Source organism: Schistocerca gregaria, chromosome 8 (genome assembly GCF_023897955.1).
Source record: "Schistocerca gregaria isolate iqSchGreg1 chromosome 8, iqSchGreg1.2, whole genome shotgun sequence".
Classification (NCBI taxonomy): domain Eukaryota; kingdom Metazoa; phylum Arthropoda; class Insecta; order Orthoptera; family Acrididae; genus Schistocerca; species Schistocerca gregaria.
Window position 1 is genome coordinate 182,144,060 of NC_064927.1, and position 18,744 is coordinate 182,162,803.

An 18,744-nucleotide genomic window follows, 5' to 3' on the forward strand; every position below is an offset into this window, starting at 1 on the left:
TGCTATACAACTACCAAAAAAATTAAAAGTGTGGGTCACTGGAACCCATCTGGTCCAATTATGTACGAGCGTATGGCAACTCCCCTTAAAGATTACTTTTGATTTGTGCGTAAATTGAGGTAAGCCTTTCAATCCTTTTTAACGGCAATAACTACTTTGTAGGTAGACAGCACGTTTTATAGTGCGTTTTTAGCACGTTTTATCAATTTTCGAGTGTTAGCAAAGCCATTAATTTCTGGTCTCCACCTTGAAGTCTGAATGGGATAATGCCGATAAACAAATATGAGGCAGCATCATCACGGTGTCGGTATTCCCCCATGCTGTAAACTTCAGAAAAATGTTGTTTACAGTTAACGAGGACAAGAAAAGTAAATCAGAGAGGGCTAGATGGACTGAAGAAACCCCAAAAAAGCCATTACATTTAGTGGAGTCAGTGAGTTCACTGAGGCCGGCCGTTGTGGCCGAGCGGTTCTGGGCGCTTTAGTCTGGAACCGCGCGACCACTACGGTCGCAGGTTCAAATCCTGCAGCGGGCATGGATGTGTGTGTTGTTCTTAGGTTAGTTAGGTTTAAGTAGTTCTAAGTTCTCGGGGAGTGATGACCTCAGATGTTAAGTCCCATAGTGCTCAGAGCCATTTGAGATCACTGAACGGCGTCTCAAAGGAGGGAAAGATACTGGAAATTACACTTTAAGTACGATTAAAATCATTTTTACGCCTCAAGAAGAACAAAAATATGTCATCCATGTGACTACATGGGACTAGTTATTCTATGGCATTTCCCTGGTTGTGTTACGGCGAGGTGCCTATGACCTCGCCAAAAAAATAGGTGTTAAGCAAAATTTCATAAAATTATTAAATGGCTGAAGAAGACTGGGTCTCCAACTTTAGAAGGATAAATACTAAAATAAGCTTTAAAGAAGCGATAGCAACAAGTTAGTATTAACAGAGTTTTAAGTTTCATTGAAACTGAAGTTTATGTATTTCTTTCCAAACTGAAAATCATTTTCAAGTAAGATGCTGTGTACGTGTTTTGATATATATTAAGAAAGTAAAATTTTACTATCTGCATTTCATAATGTTGGCATTACTCTGCAAGATTGTCGATACTACCCAGGTACTCGGGGCAACAGCGGCAGGTTGTAAATTTGAGAAAATGCTCGAATGGCACCAAAAGTAAAAACTTCCTGAGTCACACCGGGTGCCGTGAATTTTTCCATTGAAGTGACAGAATCCAAGATAAAACGAGAAATCTCTTAAGGTTTCGTTACTCCCACAGCCTCGCCAACGCACTTCTTCTTCAGTTTCACAGTTGAAGGACCTGAAATTTCTCCTAACGCTGCTGGGAAAAGTATTGAGACAAATCTATCCTACTGCGTTCCCTTTCGATGACTAACTCTTTCAAACAAACGAATAACTAACTCCGATCATCCGCAGAGTTAACTAGTGTTCTCGGATGATAACTGTCTCCGTACTTGCGTCATGTCAAATCAGGATTGCCGGCTGGTTTGGCCGTGCAGTTCTAGGAGCTGCAGTCTGGAACCGCGTGACCGCTACGGTCGCAGGTTCGAATCCTGTCTCGGGCATGGATGTGTGTGATGTCCTTAGGTTAGTTAGGTTTAATTAGTTCTAAGTTCTAGGCGACTAATGACCTCAGAAGTTGAATCCCATAGTGCTCAAAGCCATTTGAACCATTTCAAATCATGATTTCTGTCACTAAGTAAGCTAACGGAGCACAGACGTGGATAGGACAGTCCTTATCTGATCTTCAGTTCAGTGCCTTTCTTTTGCGAGTCAGCTGCAAACACTTCCTCGTGCGACAGTCGGTGGGAGCTTCGCATGCGTACCACCTTTGTGAAGCCTTCTGTGCGGCATACTTCATGACGTCAGACTTCCTGTGGCTTCAGTAAAGGCAGGCCGCAGTCAGAATGGGAGTCACGATCCGTCTCATTCAGATGCGCGACAGCAAATGTCGGCCATTGGCGTCTGCCGTAGCTCTTCGCTGACCTTGCCTGCACTTTCGATACGTTGCTGAAGTCTATCAACAACTTCCGGACGTATATAATAAGCTAACGGCCTTTACGTTTGACCAGCCTCAAATCTACCAACTCTCGTGCTGTTGTTAAATGTAGTGCTGTCTGCTACCTACATGTGATGGCATTTGCTTAGTCATGTAGTAGGACCTACTTCTGTATTAACAACACATCTAAATCGTATTAGCTGCTTCGTAATTTTTTTCTGATTTGTTGTTCTTCACTTAATATTTCCCACAATTTATGAGAAACAGTACACACAGACAAAACATACATGAAGTTCCAACGATTCGCCTATAGAAGACGCAGACGGCTTCATTCTCTAAGGACAGGTGACACCAGTGGAGACATGAAGAGAAACATAATAACAAGAGAAACATGTCTTAAATAGAGAAAAATCATGGGCTTTTTAAAGCCCCGGGCATGAACCTGTTCTTGACTATATATGTGCGTGTATCATACACTTACAGGACGCCCAAGTCAAAATGAAGTGAAACAAATTGCACTGACATTCATATGTCCCCACCTGGGCACCATAAATGTAATAAATCCAAATCAGTCTAGCAACTGACTTGATAATGGCTCCTTGGCAGCCAAATTCCTAAGGGGCACCATAAGGCGCATAACATTGGATCTCCCAGCCACCAATAATCCCACCCTCTGTGATTGCCCGAATCATGCATGTTCAGAGCTGCCCTCTGAAACAGGACAACCGACTGCATCTGGCTGAGGGACAGTGTCAGGCAGAGACAGCACCTAGAACCTGTTTGTCAGACTAACCGGTGAGGCATTACGTGCGGCCCTCTGGGAAGTCTTTCGCCACCTGCCTCGCCCCGAGGCGACCGCCCTTTCGACTACAGGTGAGTGGTCAATCTCAGTGCGAGCAGTAACTGGGCTGGACACTGGTGCGGCCTGATCGTCGGATTCAGAAGGTTGGAAGTTCGTTAGATCCGCATATAACACTAGTGCCGTGAAACACGCTAAACGTATCCTCTGAGAGGATTTAAAAGTTTGACCGCGCGTCTGTCTAATGGACAGGGATATCGGGCTATAATTTCGAATTTGGTTAAATAACAGAAAACCCAAACGGGCTTTAATATTGGGAGTCAACGAAAGTGGTAAAATCGTAAATGAATGAAAAAATGAACGGTCGCAAGCCCAATTAGGCACATTAATTTGGAAATATATTTTTATGAAAATTGAATATTGGTTATTAAAGTTACTTTTGTTGAGATTTCCTTTTGAATATCAAACAGGATACAAACTGACATAGTGCACTTTGTACAGTGTGTAGCAACAGTTACCAATAACACACAAACATACACACTAGTAAATTAGGGGCAATAAGTTTGCACGGAGCTTATACTAATGGCAGTCACGCTTAAGAGAATTACTTAATCAAATACTAAAATGTCACTGCATGAAGTGCAGAACTAAATTTGGACATGAGGTGCTCCTATCTCGACTGATATGAAAAACACAAATAATGATGAATAACATTATAAATACGAGTATTCTGTTGAAGCTACACATATAGCAGTTTCCCTTAGTAACAGTAACAGCTCAATATTTCCTTAATAGGCAGAGGATGATGGGGACCCATAAACTAGTATAGTTTCACTAGTCAAAGCTGTTTGATTATTACAACAGTAAAGACTAACTCAAAAAGCTAATCACTTACTTCACTTGGAGTAGTTCATAAATTACTTTGCAAGTCAATAAAATACAACACTGGGCTTATTTATCTTCAAAATAAATGAACCTTTCATTATGGGTACCACAAATACACCTTCTTTAAAACTGTGTGTAATTTTTCTTCTAACAATACTATACTAAATCTGTTCATTAAAGATTTATATATACTTGAACTTTAATTACCTGTGAAGCAGGTATTCCTTGCAATAATATTTACTCAATTTTGCACTGTAATCCTAAAAAACTGTATTTTATAATAAACTAAGGATACTTTAGCAAAACCCTATCCAACTTCACATTTGTAGTTTTAGCTTTAGCTTTTACTACTCCTTTTTCTTTAGACAAAAAATCGTTTTTTAAACACGTGAATGCAATAATTGTTCATTTAAATCAGGATAGTCGGTTTCAATAGCACTGAAGTGAGGATACTACGTAGGTTCATGATCAGAATTGAGAATATGGTTCCAGACACGAATTTATGATTTATGTGATTATTACTGAAACAACATACAAACTGACTGTTCCATGTCCATATACATTACTTAATTGAATGTGTGAAGTTGGTGAAGCAGTGGCGAAGATTGGTGGCAGGCGCAATGGCGGCTAACTGTATTCATCGTTCTTGATGTGCAAATGCTCTATAAATTCTCTTCTTGGCGTCGGATTTTCAGCATATTAGAGCCATTCTATAACGCCATGAATACCGAACAATAGCCAGATTCACATCTGAGATAAATCCGTTCTAATGCAGCTTCCAATTGCCTCTCTTAGCACAGTCGAAATGTACCCTGCTAAGGCTAGCCACATACTGCATACCGTTCACACAAAGGAGCCGCTCAGTTAGACTGCCAAACCCACCTTTTACATCGTGTCATGCCACTTCCGTTGTGAAGGGACTTCACTACAGTGCTTACATTTTACGAATACAAATGCCCTAAGAATGAACCAGCTTTTAAGAAACGTTTTCTACTATATAAACATTTTCATATTATTATAATTTACCATTTCAAAATATTCTTTTGCTTTTTTTCTTATCTACATTACAAAACTCTAATTTTCTTGCCATAGATCATGGAATTTAAACAACACAGAATAAACACTTAATAAATTTCAGATATATACACTCCTGGAAATTGAAATAAGAACACCGTGAATTCATTGTCCCAGGAAGGGGAAACTTTATTGACACATTCCTGGGGTCAGATACATCACATGATCACACTGACAGAACCACAGGCACATAGACACAGGCAACTGAGCATGCACAATGTCGGCATTAGTACAGAGTATATCCACCTTTCGCAGCAATGCAGGCTGCTATTCTCCCATGGAGACGATCGTAGAGATGCTGGATGTAGTCCTGTGGAACGGCTTGCCATGCCATTTACACCTGGCGCCTCAGTTGGACCAGCGTTCGTGCTGGACGTGCAGACCGCGTGAGACGACGCTTCATCCAGTCCCAAACATGCTCAATGGGGGACAGATCCGGAGATCTTGCTGGCCAGGGTAGTTGACTTACACCTTCTAGAGCACGTTGGGTGGCACGGGACACATGCGGACGTGCATTGTCCTGTTGGAACAGCAAGTTCCCTTGCCGGTCTAGGAATGGTAGAACGATGGGTTCGATGACGGTTTGGATGTACCGTGCACTATTCAGTGTCCCCTCGACGATCACCAGAGGTGTACGGCCAGTGTAGGAGATCGCTCCCCACACCATGATGCCGGGTGTTGGCCCTGTGTGCCTCGGTCGTATGCAGTGCTGATTGTGGCGCTCACCTGCACGGCGCCAAACACGCATACTACCATTATTGGCACCAAGGCAGAAGCGACTCTCATCGCTGAAGACGACACGTCCCCATTCGTCCCTCCATTCACGCCTATCGCGACAGCACTGGAGGCGGGCTGCACGATGTTGGGGCGTGAGCGGAAGACGGCCTAACGGTGTGCGGGACCGTAGCCCAGCTTCATGGAGACGGTTGCGAATGGTCCTCGCCGATACCCCAGGAGCAACAGTGTCCCTAATTTGCTGGGAAGTGGCGGTGCGGTCCCCTACGGCACTGCGTAGGATCCTACGGTCTTGGCGTGCATCCGTGCGTCGCTGCGGCCCGGTCCCAGGTCGACGGGCACGTGCACCTTCCGCCGACCACTGGTAACAACATCGATGTACTGTGGAGACCTCACGCCCCACGTGTTGAGCGATTCGGCGGTACGTCCACCCGGCCTCCCGCATGCCCACTATACGCCCTCGCTCAAAGTCCGTCAACTGCACATACGGTTCACGTCCATGCTGTCGCGGCATGCTACCAGTGTTAAAGACTGCGATGGAGCTCCGTGTGCCACGGCAAACTGGCTGACACTGACGGCGGCGGTGCACAAATGCTGCGCAGCTAGCGCCATTCGACGGCCAACACCGCGGTTCCTGGTGTGTCCGCTGTCCCGTGCGTGTGATCATTGCTTGTACAGCCCTCTCGCAGTGTCCGGAGCAAGTATGGTGGGTCTGACACACCCGTGTCAATGTGTTCTTTTTTCCATTTCCAGGAGTGTAGTTACATAACGTAAACCTACTCCTAATCGATATACGTGTTACAAAAACGACCAGCCCACAACAAGATGTGTAACTGAAGCCATCACAGCCTGGAGCTGAGAGCGAAAAGTCACCAACTTGGCTTGCATCTGCACACAGTCATCAAAGTCCTTATCCATGCTAAAGAACGTGGAAAAGTACACTACTCACACATCAAGGGCACTCGACACACGCTACGAAACTCCACTGTTTACATGGAGAAAAACGCAAGAACTGTGTCCAGTAAATTAGAATTAACACACAGAGATTCAAAAACTTTACTACCAAAGCATTCAGGCGACACTAAATAACTCCCTCCTGATTAAATTAACATGCAGAAACTCAAGAAACTAAACTACCAAAGCACACAGATGAAACTGTACTATTCTCTCCCGGTTAAGAACTCGTACAACGTCACAAATCGGTTACTTTCCTGTGGCTGCTTGTGTCTAGGTTGGCTGCTGAGGAGTATGACAATCCAGACCAACAGTGCCTTCATGAACTTGTGCACAGTGTGCCAAGACGAATACAGGCATGCATCAATGCAAGAGGACATGCTACTGGGCATTAGATGTACTTGGATGTACAACAATCTGGACCATCACCTCTGAAGATCTCGCTGTATGGTGGTAAAACATGCAGTGTGTAGTTGTTTTTTAGCAATAAAAAAGGCGGAATTGATCTTTATGTTGACCTCTATTCCAATTTTCTGTACAGGTTCTGCAACTCTCGGAACCAAAGCGATGCAAAACTTTTTTTTATATGTGTATATTTAGTAGTTACACGAAGGCTGTCGACAAATCCAGCACAAGATTGTTGCGAACTAATGGGGTCCTCTACTTCCCACCCATACAATACGAAAATATGTCTGGTCAGTAAGGAACTGTGAGCAGGGTATAACATAACCATATCAGATAAATGTAGAGTTGTTCAAACTGCCAGTTACAAAAGAATCTTGCTGATGTGTTCTTCGTATCGGTGCAGCATAATACAAATCATTTTCGGCAAAGACTGAATAAGATCTTTGTTCAGCGATATTAATTTTTTGTAGTATGTATTTCACCATTCGGATTTTTAAACTGACCTTATTCCTGCAGTTTCCAGATGACGTTACGTTTCACCGATCATTTCGTCCTAAAAGGCATTTCAGCTAGAAAATACCAGTTTCGAGAGAAAGGCCTGATACGATTTGAGACATACGTTATGCCGTATTATGCGGAATAGTTTTCACTGTCTAAACGTGTTGGACAGTGATTGCACTCTTTCGGACTGTTAGGGCGTTCTGTTGCTATTATACAGTTCTCTGCGTGTGTGCGAGCGCGCGCGTTTGTGTGTGTGTGTGTGTGTGTGTATGTGTGTGTGTGTGTGTGTTTGTGTGCGTGTATATATTGTGAGGAGGAAGCCCTGCCGTTTCTGTTTGCGTGTATAACGCGATCAGACCGCGAGCGGAATCATTTAGTGGCCTCAGGAGCCTCTTTAGCAGCACAGCCACGCACCAAACAACACACTGCCGTCACGATCTGCGCTAGCAGTGCACCTTCTTAGCACCTTGCTCTGCCGTCTACAGTCGATACCGACCCTAACGTTATGCTAATAGGTGTCCCTGTACAAAATTGTAATCTCTATCAAACATGCCCTGTTCAAAATACCAAGTCTATCAGTAATAAACAGGATTGTATCGTAACATCCATATATCAGCAAGCCTGGCACAATTTGTATCTTTTACTCAGCAGTTCCTTCTTTCCTCAGGAAGAAAAGAAAAGTTGTTTAATGCCTTGTCCATATTAGTCATTAAAGACGGAGCACTATTTCTTGTAAACTAGGGCGGTGGTAAGAAATGAAGATGTCCATTCTAAGAAACAAAACACAACATCCAATTGAAATCGTCTCTAATCAATGGAATAGCTGTACCCTGTAGATTTTACATACCCCCAGCTCCCATTACCTCAACCACTATACAGTTTATTTAGATTTTCTCTCTAAACGACGTCCCACAAAGACACCCTCTTGAGTATGGTATCAGCGTTTATATATATACATTCCGTATCAATTATTTTTAACTTAAGTTGCCAGAAACTTGTGGAGGAACACCACTAGATGAGAAGTCTGTAACACTTCCAATTGGTGCTACTACTTTGTATGTTGTTAAGATATTCTATAAATATCAGAACCTTTTCACATACCTGTTGCAAAACTGGGGACTAAAGTGTTTCCTCAAGAAGACAGTGTTTAATACGTAATGACACAGTCGTCTTCAGCATAGTTTGAGGTATATTCCAACGTCTTTAGACAGTTTTTTATTATATCTTATTATATCAACGTCATCGTGAACTGTTAGCCACCAATATTGTGATACGGAGAGCATTTGCAGTGTGGGCACATTTTGGTTGTTTAACGTGTTGGTGGATCGACAATGATCTGTCAACACCCATCACCGCAGAATGTGGCTCACTGAAAATCCTAGAACTGTCGTGGAAATCGCACTGCACGACAAGCAAATCACCGTGTGGTGTGGATTTACATCAATTGTGATTGGACCCTTTTTCTTCGAGAAAATGTGCTGTGCTGCTTTTCAAGCTTTCAGTATGACTCGTGCGAGGTACGCCGATATGTTACAGAATAGCATCTTCCGTAGCCTAGCTGTAAAACACCTGCTGGGAGGTACGATTTTTGTGCAGGATAGTGCTCCACCCTATATTAGTACAAAAATCTCTTGCGCACATCGTTTGGTGAGAATTGGGTACTAAGCCGTCACTTCCGTCGTGCATAGGCTCCCAGGTCTGGGACCTCAATCTGTGTCGCTAGTCGCAAGTCTTCCATGATCGGCAGACTTCGTTAGGTATACTAAAAGACAACATATCTCACAATACCTACTGATATTCTGTACAGTGCCGTTCACAACATTGTCCCTCAACGACGATATTGTTGATGAACGGCCGACGTGTTGAGCGTTTGTTGTAAAGAAAGTCTTCTTTGCTAAATATCAATCGTTACGATAATTATTGCTTTTGTACCACATGTGTTGGTCATTTTGTGCACTTTCTTAGGTTTCAATGAAACTCCGTATCATTTCAAGCACATGTATCAATTTTTACCTCTCTATCTATATTGTTCCTTGAAGCATTGAATTGTCAAATGTGAATGGACTTTTGGGTCAACTTGTATATAAGGGGAGTAGGGACGAATCCGGAATCATTCTATCGGCAACACTGACCGCAAATGGGGAAATCACAGAAGCATCTGCAGCAAAGGGCAGATTGTCCTCTCCGGGGGACATCACCTTGAAGTAGCACAAAGCGTGTCTCACAACGTCCTGTCATCCCACATCCATTCTTTATCCTTTCCCAACCCCTCAATACCCAACCCAAGGTGTGATGCGATCTGTGCCGAGGGGTGCATCACACATGGAAAGAGGTGTCATGAACGAAGGCTCAGGGATACCAGGTGACCTGCCTGAGTAATTAGTCTTGCACCGTGTGGAGTTTCCGTGGTGTGGACCTATTAGATCCCCAACTCTCGTGGGACGAAAATGGACACGAAAGAAAACAGCAATACTGAGGGGCAAGTTGAGACCTCATACACCCAAACACCGGGACTGGAACCGATGGAAAACATCCGCTCAGATGAGCAGGAGGACAGACCTGTTCAAGAAGTGGGAATGGTTACTAAGAAGTTGGACCAGATTAAGATCAGAGACTTGTCTGGGGCTCAGAGAAGGAAACTTCTTAGAGATCAAAAGTTAAGGGAAGGAAAAGAGTGTCTTCCTAAACAAAAGTGGATTGAATGCCTAAGCAAAAGTGGAGGGAACTAAAAGGGCTTGAGCCTAAAACCTCCAAGGAAAGACTGTCCCAGGGCGAAGAGGGTGATTGTTTAACATTGCGAGAAGGAAAGGACAATGGGCAGAAAATCGGGAGGCCAGAAGCCCCACTCAAATACAATCTTGCAATTAATCAAGCAAAGCAGGCGTCCTGTAAGGTAGAGGGTACGGCTGTTCAGGCCAGACTTCACAAAATCCTCACTATGATACCAACTAATACAGGAGGAACTGTAAGGAAGAGGATGGGAAGTATGCAAGACAGCACATAAAACTCTGGAACTATTACTCAAGACTCATTTTCCTCAATGTACTCTGACAGACTACATAGGCCAGGACGAGATCCCTGTGAGATATCGGTTTTAAGGTATTCGAAGGGAGAACTGGGAATCTGTTAGAGACTGTGTTGACCATAGTAAAATCCAATCGACCGTAGGAACATTCCAACCGTTCAAGTCACCTGGTCCAGATGGAATTTTTCCAGCGTCCCTGCAACAATCAGAGCTTAATAAGATACCTATACAGGTTATTGAGGGTTAGCCTAATAGCAGGAATAATTCCTAATCCCTGGAGGGTGGTGAGGGTTGTCTTGATTCCGAAGCCAGGCCAAGGACATGAGACCAATCAGTCTGTCCTTCATTCCTCTTAAAACATTAGAAAATCTGGTCAACGTGCAAGTTACGGAAAGGAGGTTCATTAGGGCCCCTCTACACATAAACCAACAAGCATACCAACCTGAAAAATCGTGTGAAACTGCACTCTACCAACTTGTTGGTGGACAAAGCACTTACAGAAAATAGCCCTCTGCATCTTCTTGACACATCGAAGGGGCTTTTAGGAACACGACCTTTGAATCCATGGTTAAGGCAGCAGAGGTTCATGGCTTGCAGGCCACCATTGGCAAGTGGATTAGAGCCATACTTAGTGGTAGAAAGATAGAAGCCACCATGATACAAGGAAAAATGGCGATTAACACGACTAGAGGCTGTCCACAACGAGATGTCCTCTCCGCTCTGCTGTGGAACCTTGTGGTGAATGGACTCATTATAGAATTAAACTCTAGACAGTAATTTCTGCCAGAGAAACGCAGACGATCGTGTCATAGTATTACTTGGCAAATTTTCAAGTACAGTCTGAGCTATCGCACACGGAGCATTGAACATTGTGCAAAATTGGCACAGGAAACAGGTTCTAAGGGTCAGTCCTAAGAAGACTGTTCTAGTACCATTTGCGAGGAAGCAGATCCAACACACATGCTGGAATCTCAAGCTTGATGAAACTCTGCCGGCGAAGGGGATAGTAAAATATCTGGAGATTGGATGAGAAACTATCTTGGACCCCTCATGTAAGGAGCACCTGTTCCAAGACGAAAGGTACTCTACTTAGTACCAGGAGAGCTTGTGGTAAAAACTGGGACTTAAGCCGCAAGAGTATGTACTGGATATACATCACGGTAGTCAAACCAATTATGGGGCTACAGTGTGGTGGAAAAAGGTAGGTGCTAAGGAGCTTGCTAAAGAGCACAGATTGGTTTGCTTAGCCATTACAGGGGAGTTAGCAGCACGCCCGCTGCTGTGATGGAAACCATGCTGGACATTCCCCCATTACACCTGTGGGTAAAGATGGAGGCAGCGACTGGAGCACACAGTTTAAAGACTGACAAAAACTGGAACTCACTGGGTTATCCAGGCTCTCACACTAAAATGCTGAGTACGGTAGACATATGGTATGACTACGGAAATGCTGGATGACTATATAACAACTCCCAGCTGCTTCAACGAGCCTTTTAGTGTAGTAACTGGAAGCAGAGAACAAATTTCGACACCATACTGGGGACATAGTCTGGTTCACCGACGGTTCGAAAACAAACTAAGTTGTTGGGGCCAGGGTGTACGGGGTGCAGCCAAGGCTGGCATGTGCTATCTCTCTAGGAAAACGGCCTTTGTGTTTCAAGCATAAATATCGGCTATCAGGGTGTGCATGGAGGAGAATGTACTGAGGCGCTACAGAGGTCGTAGCATCTACATTTATTCAGACAGCCAAGCAGTCCTGAAAGCACTGGCAGCCTCTACAACAAGATCCGTGGCAGAATGACACAAAGTCCTTGTGGAGCTAGTGGAAAGCAATATGGTAAACCTATCGTGGGTCCCTGGTCACTCAGGGATTAGTGGTAATGACCAAGCCGATAGGTTGGACAGGATAGCGGCAATGACACCATTTATTGGAACGGAACATGTTCCGATAATCACCAAGGTGGTTATCAAAATACAACTACGAGACTGGACAAGGAGACAGCGTGTAGAATATTGGGCTAAGGTCCAAAAGCAAAAACATGGCAAGATACTGATGCTGAAGCCATGTTTTAAGAGAAGTCTCTCAATCCTGGACTTGAACAGGAGAGAAATAAACTATTGACAGGCTATGGAAATTTCATAAAACACCTACATATAATGGGCATACTAGAAGAGGACCCCAAATGTAGGATAGTTGTGGGCGAGGAAACCGTATCACATTTGATCTTCGAATGCGAGGCATTGGAGATTGAAAGACACGGGATATTCAGATCTGAAGAAATTGTGTTTAGCAAAGCACTGGCAAAGGATCTCCTTGCACTGGTCAAGGGCATTGGTTGGCTTTACTAGAGACACAGCGAACAATACCGCACAATAGACACTGTTTCGGTGTGGCCAGCAGACGGCTTCACCAATGCTGTTTTTACTTCCCTGGTAAAATCAGATCAAATCAAGTGCAGATTGTCAGTGGCTCCGCGCCTGGGAATAGGCATAACGACGAAGCTGTTCGCGTGCACTATCGTGAGCATCTATGGAAATTCGCTGAAGTATGGTGACCACGAGAACGCGACAAGGTGTTCCACATCTGCAGCTCATCGTACAATGCGGAAACGAGATGTTTCACTACTCTGTAAAGCAAGACAGGCGGTGATGTGTGGCAGAACACAGTCCTGATAAACGTGCAAGTATTTCTGATCACAAAGCTCAGCGTATATTGTTGAACGTGTGCCTCCGTGACAGATGAGTCTAAATGTTCCCATGTTGATCCAAAGACATTAATTACGATCATAGTGGTCAATGGATCAAGCGACACTGGACCATGGAACAATGGCAGCATGTCGCCTAGTCGGGCAAATCACGTCTGTTGCTACACTAGGTTGATGGTTGTTTCTGGATATCCACGCGAAAGTCTGCACGAAAATTTGGCACGGATGCAGGCCACTATTGCAGTATTATGCCTTGGCGGCCATTCATCTTGGCGCCCAAGGGATCTATCGTAGTAACAGAAGTAAACGTGTTGGTCGTGGAAAACGTGAACATTATAACGGAGAATGGTTGCTGTATTTCTCCACACGATAACATCTTGTTTCAGGATACTCATGCGTGTCACAAGGCCAGAATCGGCCTTCGGGATCTGTGGAGCATGACAGTGAACTAACTTTGATATCCTGACCACCACATTTGCCATATCTGAAGCTGATGAAATAGATGTCAGATGCCTCCACTTCCACAAATCACCGGCCCATAATTAGCGAGAACTACGTGACCTGTGTCCTACCCAGGACTCATCGAATCCGTGGTACGCAGAAGCGCCCTTGCAATGCGTTACAAACATGGACGAACACAATATTTCGCAGGTAAACATCATGTTTGGGCTCTCTGGGCTCATCAGTTTAAGTTGGAGCACTACGTGATAACTATTAGTGCCGGCCGGAGTGGCCGTGCGGTTCTAGGCGCAACAGTGTGGAACCGAGCGACCACTACGGTCGCAGGTTCGAATCCTGCCTCGGGCATGGATTTATGTGATGTCCTTAGGTTAGTTAGGCTTAATTAGTTCTAAGTTCTAGGCGACTGATGACCTTCGCATAATTCTCAGAGCCATATGATTTGAACTATTGGTACTTTTAAAAATACAGGGTGTGTCAAAAAGAATCATTTTATTTTTTTAAAAAAATTGTAACTATTATGTTATTTGAGATATGTGTGTGAACAACGTACTATTGGAAAGAGCAAGCTGTCGTGTTTTACATGGTTACTGCTAGGTAGCAGTAGTGTGCGCCCACTCCAGTTCTAGTAAGATTGGTGTCGGGACAACAGGAAGCATTGTGTGTTCTACGTTTTGCGCAGTACGCGTCGGTAATAACTGTTCAGCGTGACTTTCGTGCTAGGTATGGTGTGGATCCTCTTGCAGCACAGAGCATTAGTCAATGGCATGAACAATTCCGTAAGATAGGTTGTTTGTGTAAACGCAAATCGCCGGGCCTTCCCTTTGTTACTGACACACGAAGAACGCATCCGCTATAGATTCACAAGGAGTGCGCAGAAATCGTTCGCCGTGCAGCTCGACGCTCAACATGCCCTCGATGTCTGTTTGGCGTATGTTGCGTCGACGTTTACACATGAAGCCATACAAACTTCAGCTACTACAAGCTCTTCGTGAATGTGGCAAACAGCGACTTGTGGAGCTGTGTAGTTTCGTTCTTGGCGAGATAGAGGATGGCACTTTTCTTCCATGCTTAGTGTTTAGTGACGAGGCAACATTCCACTTAAATGGAAAGGTGAGCCGTCATAATGTGGTACGAAACATCCACATGAAGTTATACAACATGAGACGGACCCTCCAAAATTTAATGCGTTTTATGCAGTTTCACGGGAAAAGGTGTATGGTCCACTTTTCTTTGCCGAGAACACTGTTACAGGGAGGACGTATCTCGATATCCTTGATAACTTCCTCTTCCTACATTTGATGACTGATTAGAACGACTTCATTTACCGACAGTATGGAGCACCGTCACGCTGACATCTGGAAGTGCGGGAATTTTTAAATCAAAGGATTACTGAATGATGGATAGGTGACACTATACCAAATGATTCAGCCTTACATTACTGGCCTCCAAGGTCACCGGCGCTGACTGTATGTGATTATTTCTTGTAAGGTTTCATAAAAGACTCTGCATGAACTGACAATGCATGAACTGACTTCGTATAACAGCAGCTGTAGAAGCTGTAACTGAAGACATGCTCGCTGCAGTGTAGGAACAATGTGAATGCCGGATTGACACATACTGTGCATCTCAGAGAGTGGGGGGGGGGGGGTGATACATCAAAAGATAGGGAAATTTTTTTGGATTTCCGTTCATCAAAAAACAAAATTTATTGTACATGCCTGTTAGTTTCAGAAATATAGACGAGCCAAACTGGATGATTCTTTTTGACACACCCTGTATTATATTTGGTACTGTCGGTATCCCACCTTCTGTAGTTACTGTCCAGTACTAAATTGGTGTCTTATTCCTTTCGAGACTAGGGCACTGACCATGACAATGCACGATTGAAGTTCTGGAACCCTAACGTAATTTTTAAAACTTAGACTGAGCCCGTCTTCTTCGTTAGTACGTGCGACCCATTGTAGTAGAGATGGCCGGCCGTAGTAGCCCAGCGGTTCTAGGCGCTTCAGTCTGGAACCGCGCGACCGCTACGGTCGGAGGTTCGAATCCTGCCTCGGGCATGGATGTGCGTGATGTCGTTAGGTTTAACTAGTTCTAAGTTCTAGGGGAATGATGGCCTCAGCAGTTAAGTTCCATAGTGGTCAGAGCCATTTGAACCATTTTACTGTAGAGATGTTGTTGCTTGTATTGCAAGTTTTGTGGCAGTAGTTTTCCTAAACTGCAGCACTTCCGATATACACTTCACTCTGTGATACACGAAACTTCAAGGTGTCAACGATCTCCGAGATGGCTTGTGCCATACCTTAGACACCAACGGTCTGGTCGCCATTAAATGCGCTTACGTCGCCCGCGTTTCACGACTTGCGCTCTCAGCTGTAGCGGCAAGAGTCAGTGCGAAGGCGACGACCTCTCTCTCACGTGTCATGCTGACCTACTCCATTCAGCGCGCCGCTTTCTCTCCGTTTCAGCTGCTAACTTTCATACGTATGCTCGAGGGCCTATAATCGCCAGATTTTTGACTTCTTCGATTATTCAACGGGAACTTCCTTGCCACACAGAACATCCCCGATGATACATTACACTAAATCCAGTATTTGACTGCAGCCACAGTTTTCACTTCTGCTGTTTTCTTTTCTGTCACGTTACGATCAGTGCTAGCCGCACTGCAATTGACAGTAACTAGTTCCAGCCTATGGCAATGGTGTCCGGAGACTATTTTCTAGACCGACCTCCACCCACTGCTGGCCCTTTAAATGGCAACACCGTGAAGCAGGCATGAAACAAACGTCAAACAGGTATGAAGCATACCACAAGAAAATTGTTAGCATTTCAGCGCAACTGAGCAATGCAGTCTATTTACTGAAATCTCTTAATCTCATGTCGTATTTTAATGTTACTTATTGGTCCGATAATGGTGTTAACGTGTAAGTAAGTGAAATCCGTGCCAGTGCGCGTAATGTAACAGCGGGAGGTTCGTGGCAGATTGAGACTGTAGTTTATCGTTCTTGTTTGTTAGAAATTCCACGATTGTAGAAAATGGAATCGGTGTCTGCAGTAGTGGCCAGGAGCGATATGTACCCGAGGTGACATATATATTTTTCTCTCGGCTGTACAACAAAGTTCATATCTTGAGGCAGTTAGTGGACAAAGGATTTTATATGGTACGCATTCGCAACTGAGTAGCGGATTCGTAAAGTAAGAATCCGCATCAGGAGTGACGGAAATTTATGTTATAAAGATATCTTACACAATGAAGGCTAAGGTGGAAAGCCACATCATACCTTTCTTCCAGCTGACAAGTCCAAAAGAATATCATCATAATCATCATCAACAACAACAACATCGTCAACGACATATACATGAGAATGAAATGGAAATGAGTGGGACACGTTGCCAGTGGCCTGGATTGTAGATGGATTCGTTGTTGATGTTGGATGGATTTATAGCTGGATTTCAGAAGAAAACTCCAAGACGATGACCTAATCGATTATGGGTAAATGACATTAGAAAACGTGTAGGACTGATAATGGTGCGGACCATAACAGAGAGAAAGGTCCGGAGAAGCCATGTATCAAGCAGTGGATGTCGAATGTCGGATTTCGGAGTGTGAGACGCTGTTGAATTCATCTCTTCGTGATGCACGAAGCTATTAGCAGACATTACTGTATTTCAGTTTGAAACAATGAAGTTGATACCATTATCTCTTATATTAATTTGACCTAAAGAACTCACTAAATGACGTTAACGTCTTCTACACCTACATCTAAATACGTAATCCGCAAGCCACCGCACGTTAGATGGCGGAGGTTAGTTACTCTGTAGCACTAGTGGACGTTTCCATTCCTGTTCAACTCGCAAATGGAGCGACGGAAGAACGACTGTCTATATGCCTCCATATAAGATCTAACTTATCTTATCTTGGTGGACCTCGGGCGAAATGTATGCCAGGCAGTAGAACAGTTCTGCAGTCAGAATCGATTGCCGGCTTTCTTAATTTCCTCAATAGCGTTCCTCGGAAGGAACGTTGCCTTCCCTCCAGGAATTCCCATTTGGGTTCCCGAGTGCTGTTCGAACTTCCCGGTAAATGTAACAGCCCGCCTCTGGACTGCTTCTATGTCTTCCATTATGCGACCTGGTGCGGATACCAAACACTGGAGCAGTACTCAAGCATCTCACATGCGGTCTTCTTTACAGATGAATCACACTTTCCTAAAATTGCCCCAATAAACCGAAGCCGAACATTCGCCTTCCGTACCACAATCCGCACATGCTCGTTACATTTCATATCACTTTGCAACGTTACACCCAGATATTTCAACGACGTGACTATGTAAAGCAGGACACTACTTACGTTGTAACCGAACATTAAGGGTTTGTCTTTCCTATTCATCCGCAGAACCTACATTTCTCTTCATTTAGAGCCATTCATTACACCAATTAGAAGTTTTATGTAAGCCATTTTGTATCCTCTGTAGTCAGTTATTTTCGACACCTTCCCATACACTACAGCATCATCAGCAAACAACTGCACATTACTGCCCAGTCTGTCCGTCAAACCGAGTGGAGTGGCCGCGCGGTTTGAGGCGCCATGTCACGAATTGTGTGGCCTCTCCAGCCGGAGGCTCCCTCGGGCAAGGGTGTGTGTGTGTTGTTCTTAACATAAGTTAGTTTAAGTAGTGTGTAAGTCCAGGGACCGATGACCTCAACAGTGTGGTCTCTAAGGAATTCACACACATTTGAATTTTTTTTCTGTCCGTCTGATAATTTACGCATATAGAAAATAGCAGCGGACTAATCACACTGCCCTGGCCAAGGCTGACGACGCCCTTGTCTCTGATGAACACTCGCTCTCGTGGACAACATACTGGGCTCTGTTGCTGAAGAAGTCTTCGAACCCCTCACATGAATGCGGAGCCTGCAGTGGGGCATCGGATCAAACGCTCTTCGGAAATCTAGGAATATGGAATCTGCCTCTAGCCCTTAATCCATAGTTCGCAGGGTATCATATGTGAAAAGGGCTCAGTTTCTCACCAGAGATGCTTTCCAAAACCGGGCTCGGTTTCTAGGAAATTTTTTATATTCGAAAAGAAAATATATTCTAGAATCCTGTAGGAAACTGGTATTATGAATATTGATCTGTACTTTTCTGGGTCAGTTCATTCATCCTTCTTATATACGAGG

General features: G+C 44.2%; 1 protein-coding gene across 6 annotated transcripts in view; it reads right to left on the minus strand.

Annotated features, from left to right (window-relative positions):
* Window positions 1-18,744, minus strand: part of LOC126283962 (aquaporin-like) — a 388,928-nt gene that overhangs the window by 266,369 nt on the left and 103,815 nt on the right. The gene's annotated exons all lie outside the window — the stretch shown is intronic.